This window comes from Canis lupus, chromosome 20 (assembly GCF_048164855.1).
Source record: "Canis lupus baileyi chromosome 20, mCanLup2.hap1, whole genome shotgun sequence".
Lineage (NCBI taxonomy): Eukaryota > Metazoa > Chordata > Mammalia > Carnivora > Canidae > Canis > Canis lupus.
In genome coordinates, this window is record NC_132857.1 from 33,785,006 (window position 1) to 33,811,345 (window position 26,340).

The following is a 26,340-nucleotide window of genomic DNA, read 5'->3' on the forward strand; positions in this document are numbered from 1 at the left end:
CTGGGTGTGTTGACACTATTTAAACTACATTCTAGATGCTGGGAAGCTTTCAACATACTTACCTCACGTATGGATCTATAAACATAAGTGTGTGAAAATGAGCTTCATGGTTTTTTTTTCTAATGTCAAAGTATCATACAGACCAGCAAATTTCGTCTCAGGCTAAGTAACTGCTTTATGATCACAAAGCTTGTATACAGGTGTGAGAGCACTCCCTGAGTCTGCTGGACAAATCTTATGTTCTGTCCACTTTCTGCCACCTTCAACCGCATGAATGAAAGAATGGCAAATTTTGAATCTGGCTCAAGAACAAAACTTTATTTTTATTTTATTTTTAAAAATATTTTATTTATTTATTCATGAGAGACACACACACACAGAGAGAGAGAGAGAGAGAGAGAGGCAGAGACACAGGCAGAGGGAGAAGCAGGCTCCATGCAGGGATCCCAACGTGGGACTTGATCCCGGGTCCCCAGGATCAGGCCCTGGGCTTAAGGCGGCGCTAAAACGCTGAGCCACCCAGGCGTCCCAGGAACAAAACTTTAAACCTATTTTCCCTTTTTTGCTATTCAAAAAGCCCTTACTGTTCTTTTTAAAATTATTATTATTTAGATTTATTTATTTATTTGAGAGAGAGCACATGCGAGTGTGTGAGCAGAGGGGGGCAGAGGGAGAGGAGGGAAAAATCACAAGCAGACTCCCCACTGAGCGTGGAGCCCAACATGGGGCTTGATCTCAGGACTCTTAGACAATGACCTGAGCCAAAATCAGGAGTCAGACGCTCAACCAACTGAGCCACCTGGGCACCCCAACTGTCCCTCATTTAAAAAAAATCAGCTTTGGGGCACCTGGCTGGCTCATTTGGTAGCACATACAACTGTTGATCTCAGGGTTGTGAGTTCAAGCCTCATGTTGGATATAAAAGCTTACTAAAAATATATATGTATAATGAAATAAAAATCAAAGAGATTTAAAAAAATCAGCTTAAAAATTCAGCTTTATTGAGATATAATTTACGTACAGTAACATTTATTTTATTTTAAAATTTTAAGTGTACAGTTGAAAGAATTTGGACAAATGCACACACTACCACAATGGAGATACAGAATATTTTCATCACGAGCAGCCTCAGTGGCTCAGTGGTTTAGCACCGCCTTCAGCCCAGGGCTCCGGGATCTTGGAGACCTGGGGTCGAGTCCCACGTCGGGCTCCCTGCATGGAGCCTGCTTCTCCCTCTGCCTGTTTCTCTGCCTCTCTCTCTGTGTGTGTCTGTCATGAATAAATAAAATCTTAAAAAAAAAAAAAAGGTTATTTTCATCACCCTAAAAGTTCCCTCATGTCCCTTTGCTGCCAACTTCTCCCCCTTCCCCTGGCTCCTAGCAACCACTGATCTCATCTCTGTCCCCACAGTTTGCCTGTGCTATAATTTTATAGGAATGGAGGGGCACCTGGGTGGCTTAAGCATCCAACTCTTGGTTTTGGCTCAGGTCATGATCTCATGGGTCTTGGGATCAAAGCCCATCCTGGGCTCCTTGCTTAGCAGGGAGTCTGCCTGATATTCTCTCCCTCTCCCTATCCTCCCACTCCTTCTCTCTCTCTGTGTCTCTTAAATAAATTTAAAAATCTTAAAAAAAATCCTCGGGATGCCTGGGTGGCTCAGCAGTTAAGCGTGCCTGCCTTCAGCCAGGGGCATGATCCTGGAGTTCCGGGATCAAGTCCCACATCAGGCTCACTGCATGGAGCCTACTTCTCCCTCTGCTTGTGTCCCTGCCTCTCTCTTTCTGTGTCTCTCATGAATAAATAAAAAATTTTAAAAATAATAAAAAATAAAAAATAAAATTTAAAAATCCTAAATCTTATTTAAGTGGAATCATGCAGCACACACTCATTTGTGTCTGCTTTCTTCACAGAACCTAATGCAGTCAGGCTCATCCATGTACCAGTAGGTTGTCCTTTTTATTCTGGGTAGTATCCTGCTGCGTGAATGAAGACGGTTTGTCCCTTTACTAGCTCATGGGCATTTGGATTGTTTCCAGTTTGTTGTTAATAAAGCTGCTCTAGAAACAGATCCATAAATACAGAGAACCAACTGATGGTTGCCAGAGGGGAGGGGGTGGAGAAATGGGCAAAATGAGTGCAGGGGAGTGGGAGCCAGAGGCTTCCAGTTAGGGAATGAATATGTCACAGGAATAAAAGGCACAGTACAGGGAATATAATCAGTGGCATTATAATAGCATTGCATAGGGGCACCTGGGTGGCTCAGTCAGTTAAGTGTCTGCCCTCGGCTCACATCATGACCTTAGGGTCCTGGGATCGAGCCCTGCGTCGGGATCCCTGCTCAGTGGGGAGTCTGCTTCAGATTTTCTCCCTCTCCTTCCCCTCATTCATGTTCTCTCTCTCAAATAAATAAAAAATTTAAAACTCTTTAAAAAATAAATAATAGCATTTTATGGTGACATATGGCAGCTTTACTTGTGGTGAGCACGGCGTAATTTTAGACCTACCGAATCACTAGATGTTGTACACTTGAAACTAAAGTAACATTGTGTGTCAACTATACTTCAATTTTTTAAAAAAGTCTCAGAAAAAAGATAAATAAAAAATAAAGCTGTCTAAACATTCAGGTACAAGGCTTTGAACGAACCTGTTTTCATTTCATTTGGGTACATACCCACATGGGATCTCTGGGCATATGATCAATGTATTTTAACTCTGTAGGATGGGATCCCCGAGTGGCTCAGAGGTTTGGCGCCTGCTTCCAGCCCAGAGCATGACCCTGGAGTCCTGGGATCAAGTCCCATGTCAGGCTCCTTGCATGGAGCCTGCTTCTCCCTCTGCCTGTGTATCTACCTCTCTCTCTCTCTCTCTCTCTCTCTCTCTGTCTCTAATGAATAAATGAATAAAATCTTAAAAAAAAACTCTGTAGGAACCTCAGACTGTTTCTAAAGCAGTTTCATATTTTCAACAGCATTGTATGATTCTCAGTTGCTCCCCATCCTTGCCAATACTTGGCATGGTCGGGCTCTTTAATTTTAGCCTTTCTTGTGGCTGTTGAGAAATCTCTCATTGTAGTTTTAATTTGTCCACAAAAAGTGGACTCTTGGGAGGGCAAACCCCACACCTGGATTTATTGTAAAGCTTAGTTTACTAAGGAAACCCATTACACACCTGTCTGTTACCAGGAAGACTAGTCCAAATGTGTAGCTTCTCTGGTTTTGCAAGGACAGGGCTGATTCAGCTCTTACTCACTGGGCTACAGTCTTGATTTCAGCCTCCCTGAACCCCCCAGGCATTCCCTCAAGACCCTGGTCAAAGAAGAGATATATTAACAGGGTGTCAGGCACATTCCAAGCATTGGTGATCAGGTCCCAGCCCTCACAGAGCTTGCTATCCAGCATAGAAGATGGATGCCTAAGAAGCAATTGTAAAAGAAATATGTGTTATGAAAAGCAAGAACGGTATGGACATGTAACAGGTGGACTTAACCCAATGCCAGAGATCAGAAAAGCGTTCAGGGCATTCTGGGAGCGGGTGAGCCTAATAAGGAACACAGAGGCCCAAGCTCACTGCAGTAGGGTAGGACTTGGGCCTTTGCATTTTTGCTCCATTGCCCAGGCTGTCTCGATTCCTACCAAAGATTGAGAACCACGGCCTTCGAAGAATATTGCACAGAGCCACCTCTTCCACAGCACAGCCAACACAGCCCCTCGCTGACAGAACTTGATACCTAACATAGCTTATCTTTTTTTTTTTTTTTTTAAGACTTTATCTATTCATGAGAGACACAGAGAGACAGGCAGAGACACAGGCAGAGGGAGAAGCAGGCTCCCCACAAGGAGCCCGATGCGGGACTTGATCCCAGACTCCTGGATCATGCCCTGAGCCAAAGGCAGATGCCCAACCACTGAGCCACCCAGGTGTCCCCAACATAGCTTATCTTGAGCCTCCATATTGTGTGACCCTCTACCATTCTTTCATCATTGTGCAGACTGGGGAGGCAAGGGGTTGTTGTCTTTATTAGATGCCATTATTTTTAAAATTAGATTTATTTGAATTTTGACAAATGTATACAATTATAAATTCATCATCACCCAGAAAATTCTTTTGTGCCCTTTGTAGTCAATCGCCCTGCCCCCTGCCCTGAACAACCACTAATCAGCTTCCTGGAACAATAGTTTTGCCTTTTTTTATAATTTCATATAAATGGAATCATACATATGTAGTCCTCTGTATCTAGCTTCTTCTTTCTTTTGTATCATGCTTTTGAGGGGCACCTGGGTGGCTCGGTCGGTTAATTATATGCCTTTGGCTCTGGTCATGATCCCAGAGTCCTGGGATCCAGCCCCGTGTGACAGTCTCCACTGCTCAGCAGGGAGCCTGCTTCTCCCTCTGCCCCTCACCTTCCCCATGCTCACATGCATGCTCACTCTTTCTCTCAAATAAATAAAATCTTCTTTAAAAATACTTCTCTGTATTATGCTTTTAGGATTCATCTATTTTGATGTGTCCAGAAATATTTCATGTTTTGATTGATTGATTGATTGAAGAGAGCAAGAGAGCATGAGCCTGGGGGGAGGGGCAGAGGGAGAGGGAGATGCAGACCCAGTGTGGGGTTCAGAACTCCATCCCAGGGCCCTAGGATCATGACCTGAACAGAAGGCAGATGCTTAACTTACTGAGATACCCAGGTGCCCCTAGTTCATGCTTTTAAATTGCTAATTAGTATTCCTTTGTCTGATTCCTATAATTTGCTCACTAGTTGATGGACGTTTGGGTTGTTTCCAATATTTGTGTATTACAGATAAAACTTTTCTGAAAAGCAAGTAGAAGTCTTTGTGTGAACAAGTTTCCATTTATCTTCAGTCAATACCCAGAAGTGGGGCTGCTAGGTCATATGGGAAGTGCATGTTTATTTTTTTTTTTTTCTTTTTGGGAAGTGCATGTTTATAAGAAAGAGCTGCCAAGGGGCACCTGGCTGGCTCTGTCAGTAGAGCACGTGACTCTTGATCTCAGGGTCCTGAGTTCAAGGTCTACGTTGGATATAGAGATTACTTAAAAAAAAGAAAAAGAAATTACCGAACTCTTTTTCCAGAGAGCCCATTTTGTATTAGCAGCCAAAGTATGTGAGGGTTCCAGTCCCTCCACAGCTGTGTCAACACTTGGTAACATTAGTCTTTTTGATTTTAGCCACTTCAAATTGTGTTTTATTTTAAAAACTTTTTTAGATTTTATTTACTTATTTGACAGAGTAGAGAGAGAGAGAGTGAGCACAAGAGGTGGGAAGGGGCAGAGGGAGAGGGAGAAGCAGACTCCCCACTGAGCCAGGAGCCTGATGTGGGGCTTCATTCCAGGACCCTGGGATCACGACCTGAGCAAAGGCAGACACTTAGCGGACTGAACCACCCAGGTGCCCCAAAGAGTGATTAAAAAAAAAAAGGGGTAGCCCGGGTAGCTCGCGCTGCCTTTGGCCCAGGGGCTGATCCTGAAGACCCGGGATCAAGTCCCCCGTCTGGCTCCCTGTGGGGAGCCTGCTTCCCCCTCTGCCTGTGTCTCTGCATCTCTCTCTCTCTGTGTCTCTCATGAATAAATAAATAAAATCTAGGGGCAGCTGAGTGGCTCAGTTGGTTAAGCGGCTGCCTTTGGCTCAGGTCATGATCCTGGGGTCCTGGGATGGAGCCCCATGTCTGACTCCCTGCTCAGCAGAGTCTGCTTCTCCCTTTCCCTCCACCTCTCCCCATGCTTGTGCACTCTCTCTCAAATAAATAAATAAAATCTTAAAAATAAATAAATAAAATATTTTTAAAAAATGATTCTCTCTCTGCCTCTGCCCCTCCCCCAATTTGTGTTCTTTCTCTTGCTCTCTCTCAAATAAATAAATAAAATCTTTTTTAAAAAATCAGTCTTCCTGCAGCAAGGAAATGGTGTTGAAAGAGACAAAGAGCCAGGTGGGTGGCTTTTGTAGTCATCCAGGTGGGAAGCTCTGAGAGAGTGAGCAAACCTCTGGCCTAGTTTTTCATCAGGAGACAGAGGGTTGCAGGAAGGGGGTAGTGAAGAATTTACCTCTGAATACATTGAGCACACTGAGCGCCCAGAGGAAACATGGACTTGACCAGGGCTGAGCAGTAAGGGAGTCACGGAGCCGGAAGGAAACCGTGTCTGGCCAAAGATGTGCTCTGGTCCCTGCTTTGAGGGCTGAGGACCCCACCTGTGGAGGGGGTCATGGACAAGACTAGGGGTCATTCTTGTCTCCTTGGCTTGGAGGGTGAAGCAAATCCTCACAGCGAGGGAGTAAATAGTAGTTAGTTATCTTTTGAAATAATTCTGTTACAACATCACTCAATTAATTCAATCTTAACTTACAAATTGGTTGATCTTGTGTCTCATCTGGGTGCACAGAGCCTCCCCTCAAGTCGCTCAAAGTTTAGTGAGTCAAGGTTGCTGACTGTCATTTCCAAACAGTGTTTCCATAAGAGACTGTTTCTTCGACACGCTTTCAGGTCCCAACCTATTCATCTGTAGCCTCCTCCTTCATAGACCCAGGGACGCGAAAGGGCAGCCATGTAGCCAACGTCACAGCAACTCTGTCCACAGCTACCTGCACAAGGATTGATCAACAAAGGTTCCATCTCCCGGGATTCCAACAGGACCACTGCTGGGGCCCTGAGTGGCTCTGTCCTCAGCCGTGTCCCAAAACACGCAGGCACTGTTTTCACCCCCACTCTCAGGGCAGACTGAGATAGGGGTGGCCACAGAAAGTCCCCTGGGAAGTTGGAGCGGTCATAAAAGTGTGCCAATCAACTGCACAGCTCCTAGCTCACCAGAGGTGTCAAGGGGCCAATCAACTCCGAGTGTTCCCAAAGACAAAAATGTGCATTTATTGGGAGAACAGAAAGTGGAGCTCTGGCTAAAAGCACTTTGCCTTCAACAGCAACTTTTTAATCCCTTTGTCTGGTACATGAAATCAGTTCCCAGAACACAGGGGTTATTAATAACTATGGGACCTCTTCCCAGTCTCCAGATCAATTGGCAGAAGGCTCTTCTGGATGCTTCTATTATTTATAGGTAGGAAGTGGCCTCTCCTTGAAACCTGTACAATTTTTTTTTCCTTACCTGGCTTGGGAGTTTGCACAGCACCCCCAGAATCTCCCCCTTACCCAAAAACCAAATCCACGAGGAGGCCTTGTCTGGCCTTGCACCTTCCTGAGAGAGCTCAGGGTGGCTGGCCGCTCGGCTTCTGGGGAGATGCTCCTGCTGTCTCGGTGGACTGCAGGGTGTCCCTCTCCTCCTGGCTGGCTCCTCACTGCCAAGTGTGCTCCTGAGTGTTCACGGGGACCCATGGAGCCGGCCTGATTTAGAATGAGGTCACTTTGAGCTGCTTCCTCTCCTCATGGTTGGTGGAGGCCTCAGAGTCAGCTGCCCGGCAGGGACTAAAGGCCCAGGTCTTAACCCGGGGACACTGGGGGTAGACGCTTCTGCGGGAGGAGCTCTCGTCACAGCAGCCCCCATGGTAGGGGCAGCGTCATAAGTGCAGGACTTCCTCCAGGGCTTGCCTCCCACTCGGCCAGGCCTGTGGCTCTACCAGGATCTCCATTCAGGACAGTGGCCCTCTGACTGTCCCCTTCCGAGCTCCACCTCACCCGGCAGCCGGCCAGAGATGGTGCACTGGCATCCCAAGCCCAGCCTGGGGCATGGTGCAGTGAGATGGATGGGCCTGGGGTCCCCCACACCCCCGGTCCCAAGCCTGTGAGCTCCCCTGTGACGAGTCTGAAACAGGCGCACCTGCCCTGTGAGGCTTAGAGATGCTGAGGGCCACGCACCTCCCAGATGCAGTGCACAGAAGGCACCTGCCACGTGGCCACCAAGAGCTGACGTCATTTCCCCGCACCCCTGCACCCCGTCTTCCCCAGCCTGCCTCTGTTCACGGCCTCCACGCTCTCAGACACTCCAACCCAGAGACAGAGCAGTATTCTTCTATGTCTTTCACTGGTCTGTGTTTTTTTTTTTTTTTCTCTGTTGTGGTAAAATAGACATAAAATTGGCCACCTCAACCAACCATCTCTAAGTGTGGAATTCAGCGGCGCTAAGTGCATTCCCAGTGCTGGGCAGCTATCTCCAGACCTCTTCCATCTTCCCAAATTAAAACCCCATTCCCACTAAACAACAACCCTCCATCCCCCCTCCCCTCCATCCCTGGCAACATCCTTCTACTGTCGGTCTCCACAAGGCTGGCTACTCTCCGTGCCTCATGTAAGTGGCATCCAATAGCATCTGTCTTCTTGGGTCCGGCATAATGTCCTCAGGGTTCACTCACGTTACAACTCACGTCAGAATTTCCTTCTGACTACTATTTAAGGCTAATATTCCATTGTATGTATTGACCAAATTTAAACAATCCATTTGGGCACCTGGGTGGCTCAGAGGTTGAGCGTCTGCCTTCGGCTCAGGGTGTGAGTGACTGGGGTCCTGGGATCGAGCCCCACGTCGGGCTCCCTGCATGGAGCCTGCTTCTCCCTCTCATGTGTCTCTGCCTCTCTCTCTCTGTCTCATGAATAAATAATAAATGAAATCTTTAAAATAAATAAATAAATAAATAAATAAATAAATAAATAAATAAATAAATAAATAAATAAACAATCCACTCATTGGTCCATTTTCCAAAAGGGTTTTTGGAGGGGAAATTAATGCATAAACACACATCACAGAAGAGTGGACAGTAAAGCCGTGTCTCCTGGCCCCTCGGTAGCCATCTTCTACTTCCCCTCCTGTCTGCGCCCCCTGCCCGGACTCTGCCTTCTGGAAGCTGTCCTGCACACACTGCCAGAGGGGCTGTCCCTAAGGCAAGCCCTCTCTGTCGCTGCCTGTGGCCTTCCAGGAGCCCACGGCTGGTCCCAGCTGACCACTACAGCGTGTGTCCCTGACACTGAGGCCGCTTTGTCTCCAAGAGGCCTGAAGAGACCTTCTCCTCACCGGGGTCGACCTCGATGCCCCCTTCGTCAGACTGGTGTCTGGATCCTTCCCGCCATCCTTCCTTGTGCTTCTACAGCACTGACCCTGTTCTGACCCGGCTCCGGAGCACTTGGTCGGTTGCTCTCCCATCTCTCCTGAGGTAAGTCAGCCCCCGGCAGGCAAAGAAGCTGCTTTATTCTCCAGTGTGCTTGGGTGACCCGCACAGAGGCCTGGGCACCACGACCGGCCTGTGGGGCGTCCCTTAGCTTCTCACGTTTCTCTCCTCAGAGCCTGGAAGAATCATGGTTCTTCCTCACAGACTTGCTGAGGTGACCAAATCGTGTAAGGAGCGCCCCGTTAGTGTTTAATAAATGCGGGTCCCCCTCCACGGGAGCAGAGCTGGCTGTTAGGTACCAGGGATTGTGACTCTCACCCACCAGGACAACTGGACCCTGGTATCCTTATGCTCAAATGTCCTTTCAATACATCCGAAGGAAGGGAAGTGGGTGGCTTTGGATGAGGAGGGTCAGTTCTTGCCACAGGGAAGAGGGAGGAGGCGTGAGTGTCTCAGCCACGCCGCATCCTGGGTACTGTCCCCAGGAGCTTCCACAGATATTGAGGGTCCCTGGAATCAGGTCACATGCTGAGGTCTGCCCAGAAGCTGCACCCCACAAGGTCCACCTCTGCTTTCACCCTCCTCTTTCCCAACTATCTCCTCCAACTCTGCCTGTGAGGCCCTGGGAGGCTTTGCCAGAGGATGGGACATTGAGTTCACTTAGTTGCCGGGCCCCAGGACCCCAGTGCCAGAATGTTCATTCAGGTCATCATGGCCTCCCCTTGTCTGGTGCCTCCTAGTCCTGAGCCGGCTGCTCAGACTCTCCCAGCTACTAATCCCCCTCCCCTGGGGTTCAGATTCCCGCTTTCTCCATGGAAGGATGCTGGCTCTCCTTTGTCTCTTGCTCTTTGCCTTCCTAAATTTTGTGGGCATCTCTGATCATCATTTCCTTTCCCAGTTTCTTTGTCTTTTGGATTTATGCCTATTTTGGTCCTGTCATTAACTTTTCGTGATGTTTCTGATAGGAAGCAGAGATAAATTCTGCTGTTGCAGCTGCCATATCTAGAAAGGGAAATGGGGGGCGGGGCAGGGAGAAGCACAATGAATATTTGGGGGATCCAAACAAGTCTTGGCAAGTGTCTCCCAGTGCTAGAAGCCTTCAGTGGAGCCCACAGCCCCCAAGTGTCAGCATCAAATTCAAGAAAGCAAAAAAGAAGGAAGATTTTTTTTCCTTTATTTTTATTTTTTATTGTTTTTAGATTTTTTCCTTTAAAGAATTTAAATACATATGGCAAAATGTTAGGAGTGTTTATTTCTGCATTTCTGGGACTATGGCTGATCTTTATGTTCTTCTGAATACTTCTGTATTTTTCCAGATTTCTGAAAACAAGCACTATTTTATAACTGAGCATTATCCAAACCCCATAAATCATTGTGAAAATATTCCAAGTGAAAATTAAATTGGAAGGCAATTCGAGTTAGATTTAGAACTTAGAACACTGAAGTTTTGGATTCAGAATTTAGGCCAAAGATGGAAAATGTTTACACCAAAGGTCAAAGAGACACAAATCAGAAAAATGATGAAATGCATCCTTCCACCCCCTCTCAATAAACTGCAGATATTTTCAGGGTGCCCAGGGGGCTCAGTTGGTTAAAGCATCTGCCTTCAGCTTGGGTCATGATCCCAGGGTCCTGGTGTTGGGTTCCCTGCTCATCAAGGAGTCTGCTTCTCCCACTCTCTCTCTCTCCCTCTCATTCTTGCACTCCCTATCTCTCTCTCTCAAATAAATAAATAAAATCTTTTAAAAAAAATTACAGATATTTTCAAGAAGAAAATTGCCAGTGAGACAGGGAGTCATATACTGCTATTGGGTGTGTACACTGGCAAAATGCTTTTGGAAAGTAATTTTTCAATAATATTAAGAAGTTGAAAATGCTTATACTTTTTGATCTAGTAATTTTACTTATGGGACTTTAAAGTAAGGAAAGAATTCTAAATGTAAGAAAACTTTCTGCACCAAAATACCAGTTACAGCATTATCAGCAATGTCAGAAATGGTAATAATGTCATCTAAATGCCCGACATTAAGGGAATAAGTTCATGAATACTATTTGTGAAAAGTTTATTACAATATGACCAAGTGATTGTTTTTGAAGTAAGTGAAAACAGATAAACCCAATATTTAATATATAGTTTGCTGATGGCTATCAAGACAAAAGTAATCTAATACTGAGAAATGGGAAAAACACACTAACATTTTCATACTAGTTATCTTAAAACATTTTTTTTAAGTTTATCTGTTTTTTTGGGGGGGTAATCTCTACAACCAAAGTGACGCTTGAACTTGCAACCCAGAGAGCAAGAGTCTCATGGTCTTCTGACTGAGCCAGCCAGGTGCCCCCAAACTACTAATCTTTGAATGAAGGGGAACAGAAAAGATTTTGGTTTTTTCCTCTCTATTTTTCTATATTTTACACATTATCTATTATTCAGTATTACTCTACAATTGGAAAAACAACAGTAAACCTACTTTTTAAGGAAAAAATAAGCTAGTTGTACTGTATTTAAGTGTTCCCATATTTTCAGATCAGAGATTTTTTTTAGAAATGGAATTAAACTGAGCTCAGCTTGTGCAATTCTTTATTATTTTACTGTTGAAGAAACTGATTTAAAGAGGGCAGTGAAGACCCCTGGGTGTCTCAGTGGTTGAGCGTCTCCCTTAGGCTCAAGGTGTGATCCCGGGGTCCTGGGATTGAGTCCCGCATCGGGCTCCCTGCATGGAGCCTGTTTCTCCCTCTGTCTGTGTCTCTGCCCCTCTGTGTCTTTCATGAATAAATAAATAAAATCTTAAAAAAAAATAATAAAGAGGGCAATGGCTCTGCCTCAACTTTGCCTCCTGGGCCCTTGTTTGCCCCCAACTCCACACTGCCTCAGAGAATGAGTGAGGCACAGGGATAGGAGGGCCCCTACCAGTCACTTCATAACTTCTTGGTTAGTTAAAGAGGACAGAGATCAAGGTGGCTGTCCCTGGGGGGTGATGGCAGTCCACACCCTTGTGGATGAGAATGGGGTGGGGATGTGGTGGAGTGGGGGGAGTTGTACTTGGGAAGATGCTAGGGGTCATCATCTCAATTAGGGGGCCCCTGGAGCCAGTCCCTTCCCAGGCACAGCTCGAGCCACATGCTCTCCAGTAAGTGCTGATGCTGTGCCAGCCTTCCTTCCCCTCCTGTGCCATCTCAGGGCACTCAATTAACTGTACTTCCTCCTTGGAGTGCTGTCCTCTATTTTCCTCTACCCTTCAAGATAATGGCTGTCCTATGAATTACATTGATATAAGGCAGATTAGCAGGAGAAAGTAGAATTTTATTATATATGTACAGGGAGTCTACATAAACAGAGATTCCAAAGATGGTCAGGCAAGAAGAGGTATATGTGTCATTCTGGACTAAGGAGAAAGGGAAAGGGGCCTGGGGCTTTGAGGGGAAGGAAAGTCCATTTGCAGGATGAATGGAAAGAGTAAATATTTGGTAAACAGATGTTTGCTGGGCACATTTAGAAACAATGACACAAAAAAAGGACTTTGATCAAACAGGCTCTGCTAGGTTCCTCTCTGCCTACCACCCCTAGTTCATGTGATACTGTTATCCAAAAAGATAGCAGTTTTCCTGAAGTAGGTCCTCTATCTAAATTCTTTTAGGAAAAAAAAATTCTTTTAGGCATTTAAGGGAAGGCCTTCTTCTTTTTTGTTTTTTTAATTTTTAATTTCTTGAAAATATTTTATTTATTTATTTGTGAGAGACACAGAGAGAGAGACAGAGACACAGGCAGAGGGAAAAGCAGGCTCCCTGCAGGGACCCCGATGGACTCGATCCCAGGACTCCGGGATCACGACCTGAGGCAAAGGCAGATGCTCAACCACTGAACCACACAGGCGTTCCTCTCTCTCTCTCTTTCTCTCTCTCTCTCTCTTTTTAAAAAAAATATTTTATTTATTTATTTATTTATTTATTTATTTATTTAAGACACAGAGATTGAGAGAGAGAGGCAGAGACACAGGCAGAGGGAGAAGCAGGCTCCATGCAGGGAGCTCCATGCGGGACCCGATCCGAGGACCCCAGGATCAGGCCCTGGGCTGAAGGCGATGCTAAACCGCTGAGCCACCCGGACTGCCCCATCTCTCTCTCTTTTTAAATAATTGGTCTAAAATAATACACAGGCCAAAGACACACAATTTTGGGGTGGCAAATATTGCTTCCCTATAATCTAGCCGCTGAAATTTGTCTGAGAGGTCCCACAGTCCAGAAGCTGAGTTGGTAGATTGTTTCCTCCCATAGAAACAGTCTCTTAGTCCTGACAATAGGTCAGTTCAGTTAAACTTATTTCAGGAGATGGTGATGCAAGTGTAATCACAAAGTTAGGCCTGTGGTTCAAGTAACCAGGTATTAAATAAGAGGCATTTCTATGAAAATAAGAGAAAAACAATGGTTAATGACAGCAACAAATTATAAACCCACTTTCTGAGTTCTGAAGGTAACCAATCAAAAAGATTTTTAGGGATGCTTGGGTGGCACAGTTAAGTGTCCTGCTCTTGGTTACAACTCAGGTCATGATCTTGGGGTTTTGAGATCGAGCCCCATTTTGGGTTCCAGGCTCATTGTGGAGTCTGCTTGGGATTCTCTCTCCCTCTCCCCTGTACTCCCTGCTCTCTCAAATAAGAAAATAAATCCTAAAGAAAGAAAAGATTTTTAGATGTTCAGCTTGAGCATCTTTATGGGGTGAAAGTAGGCAGTGGCAATCTGTTAGATTTCCCTGGTTTGGAGTCTGAATGTCTCTGATGTTTTTTCTGAGTGGCCACACAGCAACTGGCATGAAGATTATCCATACAAGAGCTGCTGTGGTGAGGAAACCCACGAGACAGTGCATAATACACAGCCCTCACAAGATCCAGGGAGTGCACTTCCAAAACCAGCCAAGAAAGATCTACCCACAAATGGGGTGCATCCCACATTTTGACCTGCCAAATTAGTGACCACATCTGATTTTTCGTATATGCACATTAACAGCTTTAGCTAAGACATGGGTCTCTTGGAGCCAAACTAATATCTAAGAGGAAATGTGTTGTGTGGTTGGGTATTGTGGGATGCTTTTTATTTTTTCCAGAGTATCTTATTGCAAAGAAATTTTCTTGAGGTTGGTTGGTTGACCTAGTGTCAATCTAACCCATTCCATGACCAATTTATCCTAATATGGGAGACTCTGGGTTAGGGAGGTGAGCACCCTAACGGGTCTTCAATGCCTAACCCATATCCACCAATTTTGTAGCTTTGGCTTGCAAGAAGTCCCTTAGCAACTGTCTTTGCCTCACGTTCACATTAGCACGCAGCATAGTTTGACGAAACAGACGCTGGCCTGGTGAGAATTGTGAACTTGCTGGTGTAGAATGCTGGCTCTGAGAGGAGGGTAGGAGGACCTGTGCCTGCATTCTGTCCCATCACCTTGCTTTTTATGACAAACAGTATAACAGACAGAGACAAAAACGGTGACCCTTTTTGGGAGGAAAAGGAGACATAATGTGCCAAAAAAAAGAAAAAAAAATACAGCCCTCACAGGATCCAGAAAGTTCACTCCCAAACTTAGCCTAAAAAAATTTAGCTGCAAATGGGGTGTGACCCACATTCATGATGAAGGTTGAGATGACAAAGGCCCCTTATGGACCAGGACCCCTGTGATGATTCCCCTCAGAGCTGGTGTGGTTGGACAAAGAGAGTGAAGTGTGTTTAAATTGATGGCTGTTGGATCCACAGCCTCTTTGGCTGTCTGCCAGATGCACGCCACTACATGCATTGTCTGGTTGGCAGAGTCCAGAGAATATTCTCACTCGTCATAGAGCCACACTCTTTCGACATAGACCAGCATGAAAGGAAAACCTAATCAGACCTCTTGTTCTCCATGCATTATGACAAATGAGACAAAAGACAGAGACAAACGAAAACAATGATCGTCTCTGGGAGGAAAAGGATCAATACAAAACAAGAATACTCATAACAAGTATTTCCCAAAGTTGCTGTTCCCAAGGAATTAGTCTACAAATATTTTTTTCCCTGCAACTCTAAATTCAGAAAGGGTTCTGGTGGTTGGGGAAGACCATCTTTTTCATTTCCATCAGATCCCACAGACAGAGATTTGTGAGGCTTATGTGGTAAGAAATCTCATCGTCTGCCAGCTTTTATCGGATGCCCCAGTATCTCTCAGCCCCAGCACCTCAAAGTGAACAGTGTCCGGCTACGGAAGTTCATCCTGCAGGCTACACCAACTGCTGGGGAGGAGAACTTTTCCCTTATTACTCAAGGTTTTTGCAAGTCTAAGAATTAAATTGACATGAGACAGATTAGCAGAAGAAAATAAAATTTAATTATGTATGTATGGGGAACCCACATCAACATAAGATATTCCAAAGACAGTCAGGCAAAATGAAGTACATGTGTCATTTTGGACTAAGGAGATGGGGTAAGGGTCCAGGGCCTTAAAGGGAAGGGAAATCATTTACAGGAAGAATGAAAATAGTGTTTGGTAAACAAATGTTTGCTGGTGCATAGAGAGGACTTTGATCAAACAGGCATTGTTGTTTCCTCCCTGTCACCACCACTGGTTCATATTATGTAGTTATCTATGGTGATGGCTCTTCTCCTGAGCAAGTCTTCTATCTAAATTCTTTCAAGGGCAGCCCCGGTGGCTCAGGTTTAGCACCTGCCTTTGGCCCAGGGCATGATCCTGGGGCCCCAGGATCGAGTCACACGTCGGGCTCCCTGCATGGAGCCTGCTTCTCCCTTTGCCTGTGTCTCTGCCTCTCTCTCTGTGTGTGTCTCTCATGAATAAATAAATAAAATCTTTTAAAAAAAAAGCCATCTTTAAAAAAAAAATAAAAATTCTTTCAAACATTTAAGAGGAACGTCAAATGTTCCTCTTGAGGCTTCTGTGTTTTTTGTTTTTTGTTTTTTTGCTTTAATATTTATTTATTTATTTGGGAGAGAGAGAGAGAGAGAAAGTGCGCGAGTGCAGCAACAGGAGAGGCAGAGGGAGAGGGAGAGAATCTTAAGCAGACTCCATGGTGAGCACTGAGCCCGACAGAGGGTTCCATCTCATGACCCTGAGATCACAACCTGAGCCAAAACCAAGAATTAGACGCTTAACCAACTGTGCCACCTGCATGCTCCCGGGGCCTTCTATTTCTCTTCTGTTTAGTTTTTTAAAGACTCAGCCTAAAGTAACCCACATGCCAAAGACACACATTTTGGGATGGAAAATTTTGCTCCACTACATGCCTTGGTTTACATACTTCTGCTCTTGTTAACTCAGGCTCAGCTTTCAGATCTCAGCTCCAGCTCCGCTCATCTGAGAAGTCCTCCCTGACCACCAGACCAGATTATGCTGTCCTTGCTCTTTCCCTCCATAGAGAGATCACTGTGATTAACCATCCACCTAGTGTGTGTTGATATCTATCTCCTCCTCCAAACCACAGGACCCTGTGAAATTATTTAGTCAACATCTCTGGCAACAAACTGCGCTGGCAGATAATGGGTGCTCAAAGTACGTTAGATGAATAAATGAAAATATTTGATACTGCCAGCTCGACCAGAGGGCAGAGGCTGCAGGCTCTTTTCTTGTCTGTTCCCAGGAACTGCTAAAAACCACCTGCTCTCATGGTACTGGAGAAAGCTAGCAGAGCCTCACTAATGCATTTATGCTTGCATTTGCTCAGTATGGATTTATTGAGAGGCTGCTATGGGCCAGTATTGTAGGCATCTGGGATTTATGTAGGCGGTGAACATACCATCAAAATCCCTGCCTTCATGAGATTATATTCTGTACTAAGGGAGACAGATTCTGAGCAAATAAACAGGAAACTATGTTTTAAGCTGGTGGTCGAGCTGAAAGGGATCTGGGGAGAAGTGGAGGTGGGAGGTGGGCTGTGATTTGAAATGAAATGGTTGGAAAAGGCATTCATGAGAAGGTGACTGTTGAGCAAACACCTGCATGAGGTAACAGCAAGCTATGTGGCAATCTCGTGGAGGAGCATGCCAGACTAACTACAGGCTGCCCAGGCAAATGTGAATTTGAGATGACATTACTCTTTTAGTGTAAATATGCCCCAAATATTGTACGGGACATACATTAAAATTTTTTCATTGATTATCTGAAATTCCAATATTTATTTTGAATTATTTCACTTGTTACAGTTAAGAATGTGTTACTACCCTAATTTGAAAAGCGTCGCATAAAATTTTAAGATGAATAAACATGAGGTATTCATTAAGGAATCTTTATGCACAAATATAAAGGTAAAGCTGATAATCTACACCCAACCTAATGCCCTTTGAGGTAACCACTCCTCTGAGGTAACCATTACTAATTTCCTGAATACAACCCTCTTCCTCCTTTTCTTTTGCATATATCCACATTTGCCTTCACTTCCTAGGGCTGTTGTCAGAACGTTCCACAGACTAGGTGGATTTTCATTCTCTCACAGCTCTGCAGGCTGGATGTCCAAGATCAAGGTGTCAGCAGGACCATGCTCTCTCTGAAGACTGTAGGAGAGCTTCCTTTGGCTCTTCCAGCCTCTAAGAGACCCAGGCATGGGGGAATCCCTGGGTGGCGCAGCGGTTTGGCGCCTGCCTTTGGCCCAGGGCGCGATCCTGGAGACCCGGGATCGAATCCCACGTCGGGCTCCCAGTGCGTGGAGCCTGCTTCTTCTCTCTCCATGTCTATCATAAATAAATAAATCTTTAAAAAAAAAATAAGAGACCCAGGCATTTCTTGGTTTATAGCAGCTTAACTTCCATCTCTGATCCCATCTTTGTGTCTTGTTCTTTTCCAAAATTCTTTCCTCTTAAGAGGACACTAGTCGGGCAGCCCCGGTGGCGCAGCGGTTTAGCGCCGCCTGCAGCCCGGGGTGTGATCCTGGAGACCCTGGATCGAGTCCCACATCAGGCTCTCTGCGTGGAGCCTGCTTCTCCCTCTGCCTGTGTCTCTGCCTCTCTCTCCTCTTTGTGTCTCTATGAATTAAAAAAAAAAAGAAAAGAAAAAAAAGAGGACGCTAGTCTTTGGATCAGGGCCCATCCTAATCCAGGATGACTTCATCTTAACTTAATTACATCTGAAAAAAACTCTATCTCCATATAAGGTCACACTCATAGGTACTAGGAATTAGGACTTCAACATAGCTTTGGGGGGACACAATTCACACAACACTTAGCTTCAAGGACTTCACACCATTCTGGGGTTGGTTCCCACCACCCCCTCGCCCCACGGCGGTGTATAAAAGGCCCCAGGTGGTGTGACCCCCACTTACCTTTGTGACCCCATCCCTGAAATCTTTTTCTCTAATTTGCTCCACTCCAGCCACACAGCCTCTGTGGTTATGTCTCCTTCCTCTTTCCTATTCTTGCTTATTTTTACATGCGCTCTTGATGTAGTTTTGAAATGTTAGTGAGGTCTGATGCCGTTGGCCATGAAAGATTGAGACGTCTTTGGTGCAAAAAGGTGATTTTATTAAAGCACAGGGGCAGGAACTGTGGGCAGAAGTTGCTGCTGCCCCAGGACTGTGAGGAGCAACTGACTATATACCTTGGGGTTGAGGGAAATAAAGATAAGGGAAGGACTTTCTTTCTTTTTTTTTTTTTTTAAAGATTTTATTTATTTATTCATGACAGACACACAGAGAGAGTGAGAGAGAGAGAGAGAGAGAGAGAGAGAGAGGCAGAGGCAGAGGCAGAGGGAGGAGCAGGCTCCCCGCAGGGAGCCTGATGTGGGACTTGATCCTGGGACCCCAGGATCATGCCCTGGGCCAAAGGCAGGCACTAAACCACTGAGCCACCCAGGCATCCCAGGGAAGGACTTTCATATGCTAAAGACTCACAGGATCGTGGTGGGGGGGGGGGGGAATGTTATAATCTGCCTATCTCAAGTATTTGTCAATGGGCTGCAGGTTATAAGGCCATTTTATCTATATTTTATCTATATTTCCTTCTGCCTGTTTCCCACATCACTCTTTTTTTTTTTTTTAATTGGGCTCATAAAAAAGTTAACCTGTTTTACTGCTCTTTTCAAAGTTTTAGTTTGGATTTTTTTTTTTTTAAGATTTTATTTATTTATTCATGAGAGAGAGAAAGAGGCAGAGACACAGGCAGAGGGAGAAGCAGGCTCCATGCAGGGAGCCTGATGTGGGACTCGATCTGGGACTAGATCTGGGACTCCAGGATCACGCCCTGAGGCCAAAGGCAGGCGCCAAACCGCGGAGCCACCCAGGGATCCCCTAGTTTGGATTTATCAAGCATTGCTTTCCTCCTCCTCCTCTTCCTCCTTTGGTTTTCCATTCTATTAGTCTCAACCTATTATTTATTAATCCTTTTCTCCTTTTTAAAAAAATTCCTTAATATGATAGCTATTTTCTTTTTTTTTTTAATTTTTATTTATTTATGATAGTTACAGAGAGAGAGAGAGAGAGAGGCAGAGACACAGGCAGAGGGAGAAGCAGGCTCCATGCACCGAGAGCCCGACGTGGGATTCGATCCCGGGTCTCCAGGATCGCGCCCTGGGTCAAAGGCAGGCGCCAAATCGCTGCGCCACCCAGGGATCCCTGATAGCTATTTTCTATGTGATCTTTCTTTAGCAATGAAATTACTTAAACTTGTTTATTTTTTTCAGCTCTACTTTTGATGCATCCTACAGGTTTTGGTATATGGTATTCTCCTTTCATATTACCTACAAGATAATTTATAATTTCAGAGTTATACATTGTAGAGGAGGGGTAAAAACTCCTCCTCTTGGTTTTATTAGGTGGGACCAGTAAATCAAACTGATAAGAGATCGATTAACAGGAGGAAAACCAGGGGATCCCTGGGTGGTTCAGCGGTTTAGCGCCTGCCTTTGGCCCAGGGTGTGATCCTGGAGTCTCGGGATCGAGTCCCACATCGGGCTCCCTGAGTGGAGCCTGCTTCTCCCTCTGCCTGTGTCTCTGCCTCTCTCTCTCTCTGTGTCTCTCATAAATAAATAAATAAATAAACAAATAAATAAATAAATAAATAAATAAAACCTAAAAAAAAAAAAAAAAAACAGGAGGAAAACCAGATTTAATGACATACCTACACACAAAAGTTGACAAGGAAATGTGACTCAAGAGGGCAGTTACAGGGTGGCCCGGGTGGCTCAGTGGTTTAGCGCCGCCTTCAGCCCAGGGCATGGTCCTGGAGACCGGGGATTGAGTCCCATGTCAGGCTCCCTGCATGGAGCCTGCTTCTCCCTCTGCCTGTGTCTCTGCCTCTCTCTGTGTCTTTCATGAATGAATGAATAAAATATTTAAAAAAAAAAAAAGGGGGGGGTTGGGGCTTCTGAGGGTAAGTGCTTATGGGGAAGTGGCTAGGCAACTTATGGTAAATAAGTAAATAAACAAGGCTGCTACTTTTCAAATTTGTAACTCTTTTTTTGCAAAAGACATGATCAATTTTTGTAAGTGCTCCATGGACAAAAATTTTCCTATATGAAGGACATTTCTCTATTAAATTGTGTATAAATATTATCTACTTTCTTTACATGGTTCATGAATTTTTATATATTAGTCTTATTTTTAGTTTTTAAAATGTATTCAGCTCCTAAGTTGTTTAGTGCATACAGGTTTATAACTATTATATCATCTTCTTTTATTGTGCCTTTTATAATTACATAATATTCTCTATCTAGGTTGATAGGCTCTACCTTAATTTTTACTAATTTTGCTTTGTTTGTAACTGCTTGGTGCCTCTTTGTGCCTTTAATTCTAACCTTTATCACTTTGTTTCATCTGTATTTTTTTTTTTAAGATTTTATGTATTTATTCATGAGGGAGACAGAGAGAGGGGCAGACACAGGCAGAGGGAGAACCAGGCTCGATGCAGGGAGCCTGACATGGGACTAGACCCCAAGACGCCAGGATCAGGCCCTGGGCTGAAGGCGGTGCGGAACCGCTGAGCCACCCGGGCTGCCCCACCCTCCCCTTTTTATTGGTTAGTTCTATGGGCTTCTTAAAGTTCTACTACAGATCAGTATCCACATTTCTCTCTGATAACTATTTTCACCTCTGAAATTTACCCTCCTTACAGCTTTGCTTTCTCCCAAAAGAACTTGTGTAAATCAGTATTTTTCAAACATTGTTTCAACCTACTGATGCGTTGTAAAATTAATTTAGTGGATTGAGATGGAGGGGTGCCCAGCTGGCTCATTTGGTGGAGCATGTGACTCTTGATCTCAGGGCCATAAGTTAGAGCCCTATGTTGGGTGTAAAGATTACTTAAAAGTAAAATCTTTAAAAAAAAAAAGGGGGGGCGGGGGGGGGAATGGGGAAACTGAAGAGACCCCATTTTTTACTCTTTTTCATGCTTCTATTCTTGCTAGGACCCCCACTCCCACCTTATATACATCTTATAGTATGTTCTCCTTGTAAAGGTCAAGGAATTAATGATTTTTTGCCCTTTAATGTAGGCTCTATGCTCAGCATGGAGGTCAATGTGGGGCTTGAATTCAAGATCCTGAGATCAAGACCTGAGCTCAGATCAGGAGTCAGACACTTAACCAACTGAGCCTCCTAGGTGCCCCAGAGTTAATGATTTCTTTGGAGTCTTCCAGCTCAATAGATAACATCTAAGGAATGGCTAGGTGGGGTTGTCATGAACGTTTTCCAAGACCACTGATTTGCTGAGACCCCTGGCTCCAGGGCATTAGTGACATGGGGGACACCTAAACACTTGCCTTTGATCTTGGATGCCTGAGAAGACACATCACATGAACTGAGCCACAATCCTTACTAAAAACCCTGACCCTCCAAGCAAAGACAAGACTCACTCTTTTTTCTTTTGCCAGTCTCTTGGACACTCTGTCTATATTTACACACTCTACATTTTCAATAAAGTCTGCTCTCACTTGCTGCTGGCTCGAGCTTGATTCCTATCCTATTAGCCAACCTGCATCATGATCGTTTTTAAAAGAAAAAAATTATAATAGAAAAATATCAGAGAACATTTAACACAGTAAGAAACTTTGTTTCAAAAATACTGTGCCTTTGATTATATATGCAGTGTGTATGTGCATGTACTTGTGCATTCGATCAGGATATAAAATGCATTTCATAACAAGTCCCAGTCAAAGAAGTTGGAAATCTACTGTTTAAATGTACTGGTGTTACTTATAAGGTGAGAAAAGATCAAGTGAGGCTTAGTCTGTTCAATGAAACTTATAAGCATGGAATTATTTTTTTCTCTTAAAACTAATTTTTCACTTAAAAAAAAGAGCCGAACCTTAAGAGAAATTTAGAGCAGTGATTCTCAGACTTGTGTGTGCATCAGAATCACCTGGAGAGCTTCTTAAATCATATTCCTGGACCTCACCCAGAGATTCTGATTAGTTCAGTCTTGAGGCTCATGAATCTGCCTTTCCAGCAACTTCCCTGGTAATGCTGATGCTGCTGGTATGAGAGCCATATTTAGTAACACTGATTTAGGACAGTGATTTTTCAGACTTGAGTACACATCAAAATCACCTGGAAGATTTGATAAAACAGGGTGTCAGGACTATCCCTAGTTTCTGCTTTTTTCTTTTTTTTTGAAAGATTTTATTTATTTATTCATGAGACACACAGAGAGAGAGGCAGAGACACAGGCAGAGGGAGAAGCAGGCTTCCTGAGAAAAGCCTGATGCGGGACTCGATCCTAGGACTCTGGGTCATGACCTGAGCTGAAGGCAGATGCTCAACCACTGATCCACCCAGGCGTCCCTTTCTCATGTGTGGTTTTATATATGGCCTTATTGCTTTATAGATGGGATCACAGTATTTGCTTTTTTATTTAATAGTGTAGTGAGGAGATTTTTTTTAAAGATTTTATTTATTTATTCATGAGAGACACAGAGAGAGGCAGACATAGAGACATATGCAGAGGGAGAAGCAGGCTCCCTAGAAGGAGCCTGATGCGGGCTTTGATCCCAGGACCCCAGGATCATGACCTAAGCCAAAGGCAGATGCTCAATCATTGAGCCACCTAGGTGCTCCTAGGAGGAGAAGCACATGTAATCAACTTCGATCTTTATAGCTGTATAATATTCCATTGTATGGCTATAGGATAATTTGATTAACCCATCCCCAAATTGTAGACATTCAGGTTGTTCTTTTTTTTTAACTATAAGAAACAAAGCTTTTAAAAAACTGATGAGCAAAAACTCTATAGAAAGATGGGTAAGCAGCATAGACAAGGAAAGACAAACAGCCTTAAATGTAGAAAAAGATGTTCAATCTTATTAACAAAATGTAAATGAGAAGTACAGTAAAATGTCAATGCCACTTTTCACTTATCAGATGGACAAAAATCCAAATATTTGACACCACAGTTTGTAAGAAACAGGTACTTTTATACATTGTTAATGGGGGTACAAAATGATGCAACCATTTGGAGTGAATTTGGTTGACAAAATTTCATATGCCTTTACCTCTTGATTTAGCAATACCACTTCCAAGCATTTACTCTGAAGACTTACCTCCACAAATAGGGACCTATGCACAGGATTATACATTATGGCATGATTTGTAATAGCATAAGATCAGTTCAAATTCCCCTTAAGAGGAGACTGGTTGAATAAAATATAATATATCTATTCTGTTCCAATAGTTTGTTAATTGTTGATTTTTCTATGTTGATCATATTGTTTTTCACAAAATAATAGCTTATCTCTTTATTTCTAATGCTTATATTGCTTATTTGTTTTCATTTTCTTAGAGCACTGTCCATCATGTCTAGCAATTTATTATTATTTTTAAAAAGATTTATTTATTTGAGAGGGGGAAGAGAACACAGGGGGGACAGGCAGAGGGAGATGGAGAGAGAGAATCTCAAGCAAACACTCTGCTGAGCGTGGAGCCCAATGTAGGGATCGATCCCATAACCCCAAGATCATGACCTGGGCCAAAATCAAGAGTCAGATGCTCAAATGACTGAGCCACCCAGGCACCTCTGTAATATAAATATTTTAAAATTTTATTTTATTTTTTAAAGATTTTACTTATTATTTATTCATGAGAGACAGAGAGAGGCAAAGACACAGGCAGAGGGAGAGGCAGGCTCCCTGCGGGGAGTCTGATGCGGCACTCGATCTCAGGACCCTTGGGATCATGATCTGCGCCAAAGGCAGACACTCAACCACTGAGCCACTCAGGTGGCCCCTCTAGTATAATTTTAAGAGTAGCCAAGGTAGTAGACAGCTTATTTTTCGTCAATCTTAAAAGAAATTCTTCTAAAGTTTCTCCATTGAGTCATTATTTTTAAAAATTCACTATTGAATTCAGCTTGGTAATATTTTATATTGGATATTCAAATATATGTTCATATATGACATTAATCTAATTGACATTTTTTAGAATGTCCTTATTTAGAATTTGTTCTTTTTTTTTTTTTTTTTTTTTATCTTAAGTAGGCTCCACACTGAGCTGGAGCCCACATGGGGCTTGAGCTTATGACCCTGAGATCAAGACCTGAGGTAATATCAAGAGCCAAATACTCAGTCAAATAAGCCACCCAGGTACTGCTTTATTCAATTTTTGAATTCAGAGTTACAATAGACTCATAAAATGAACACGGCAAGCTTTGTTCATTTTCTATTTCCTGAAACAAACAGTATGTAAGAGTTATTTATCTCTTGAAAGTTAAGTATAAAATCATCTGTAAAACTGTCTGGGCCCACACTTTTTTGGAAGAAGTTTTGTTTAATTGCAATTTATTTTTTTTTATTTTTTATTTATTTATGATAGTCACACACACACACACACACACAGAGAGAGAGAGAGAGAGAGGCAGAGACACAGGCAGAGGGAGAAGCAGGCTCCATGCACCGGGAGCCCGATGTGGGATTCGATTCGGGGTCTCCAGGATCATGCCCTGGGCCAAAGGCAGGCGCCAAACCGCTGCGCCACCCAGGGATACCGCAATTTCATTTTCTTAATGCCTATTGGACTATTCTAATTTTCTCTTCTACTTTCATCAACATTAGAACTTTTTATTTTTCTAGAAACTTATCCACTTTTTGTGGGTTTTAAAATATTGGTGTATACTTGTTATAAAATTATTTTAGAATTTAAATCTTATTTTTTTAATAATGATTTTATTTTATTATTATTTTTTTATTGGAGTTCAATTGGCAAATTGAACTGCTATATCAGTTCAATATGTGATATGAACAATATGTGATATGAACACATATCATGATATGTGATATGCTATATCACCCAGTGCTCATCCTGTCAAGTGCCCCCCCGGTGCCCGTCACCCAGTCACCCCATCCGGCCTCCTACCTCCTCTTCCACTACCCTTTGTTTGTTTCCCAGGTTAGAAATCTCTCATGTTCCATTACCCTCACTGATATTTCCCACTCATTTTCTCTCCTTTCCCCTTTATTCCCCTTCATTATTTTTATATTCTCCAAATGAATGAGTCCATATAATGTTTGTCCTTCTCCGATGGACTTACTTCACTCAGCATAGTACCCTCCAGTTCCATCCATGTCAAAGCAAACGGTGGGTATTTGTCGTTTCTAATGGCTGAGTAATATTCCATTGTATACATAAACCACATCTTCTTTATCCATCCATCTTTCGATGGACTCCAAGGCTCCTTCCACAGTTTGGCTATTGTGGACATTGCTGCTAGAAACATCGGGGTGCAGGTGTCCCTGCGTTTCATTGCATCTGTATCTTTGGGGTAAATCCGCAGCAGTGCAATTGCTGGGTCATAGGGCAGGTTTATTTTTAACTCTTTGAGGAACCTCTGCACAGTTTTCCAGAGCGGCTGCACCAGTTCACATTCCCACCAACAGTGCAAGAGGGCTCCCCCTTCTCCACATCTTCTCCAACATTTGTGGTTTCCGGTCTTGTTAATTTTCACCATTCTCACTGGTGTGAGGTGGGATCTCATTGTGGTTTTGTTAAATCTCATTTTTATCTTCAGTTATTTCTCTTTTTTAATTTTGTTTTTATTTACTTCTTCCTTTTTGTGTCTTTTTAAAAAATATCTTGACCATAGTTTTATTCTTTTGGGAGAACCAATTTTGGTTTTATTAATTTTCTCATTTTTGCTCTTGACTGTATTGTTTTCTACAAATTCCTAAATGATAGAGGGTTAGACCAGGGGCTTGTCTTTCTGCATTATTTGAATCTTAAAACTACTTTTATATGGTTATAAAAATAAAATGAGTTCTAAAAATAACAGTATAGTAACTCAGCTTCAACAGAACACATAAAAAGTTAAGTCAATGAAATAAGTAGTGATGT

The 26,340-nt window shown here is 43.6% G+C and overlaps 1 long non-coding RNA gene across 2 annotated transcripts in view; it reads right to left on the reverse strand.

Annotated features, from left to right (window-relative positions):
- Nucleotides 1–569: 569 nt before the first annotated feature.
- LOC140611841 (uncharacterized) overlaps nt 570–26,340 on the reverse strand; it is a 47,602-nt gene continuing 21,831 nt past the window's right edge. The window contains exons 2-4 of one of the 2 annotated variants that reach the window (XR_012013093.1): nt 6,361–6,595; nt 3,169–3,305; nt 570–1,289 (exon numbers count right to left, since the gene is read on the reverse strand). This is a non-coding gene — a long non-coding RNA (uncharacterized lncRNA). The other variant, XR_012013092.1, reaches the window with a different exon arrangement.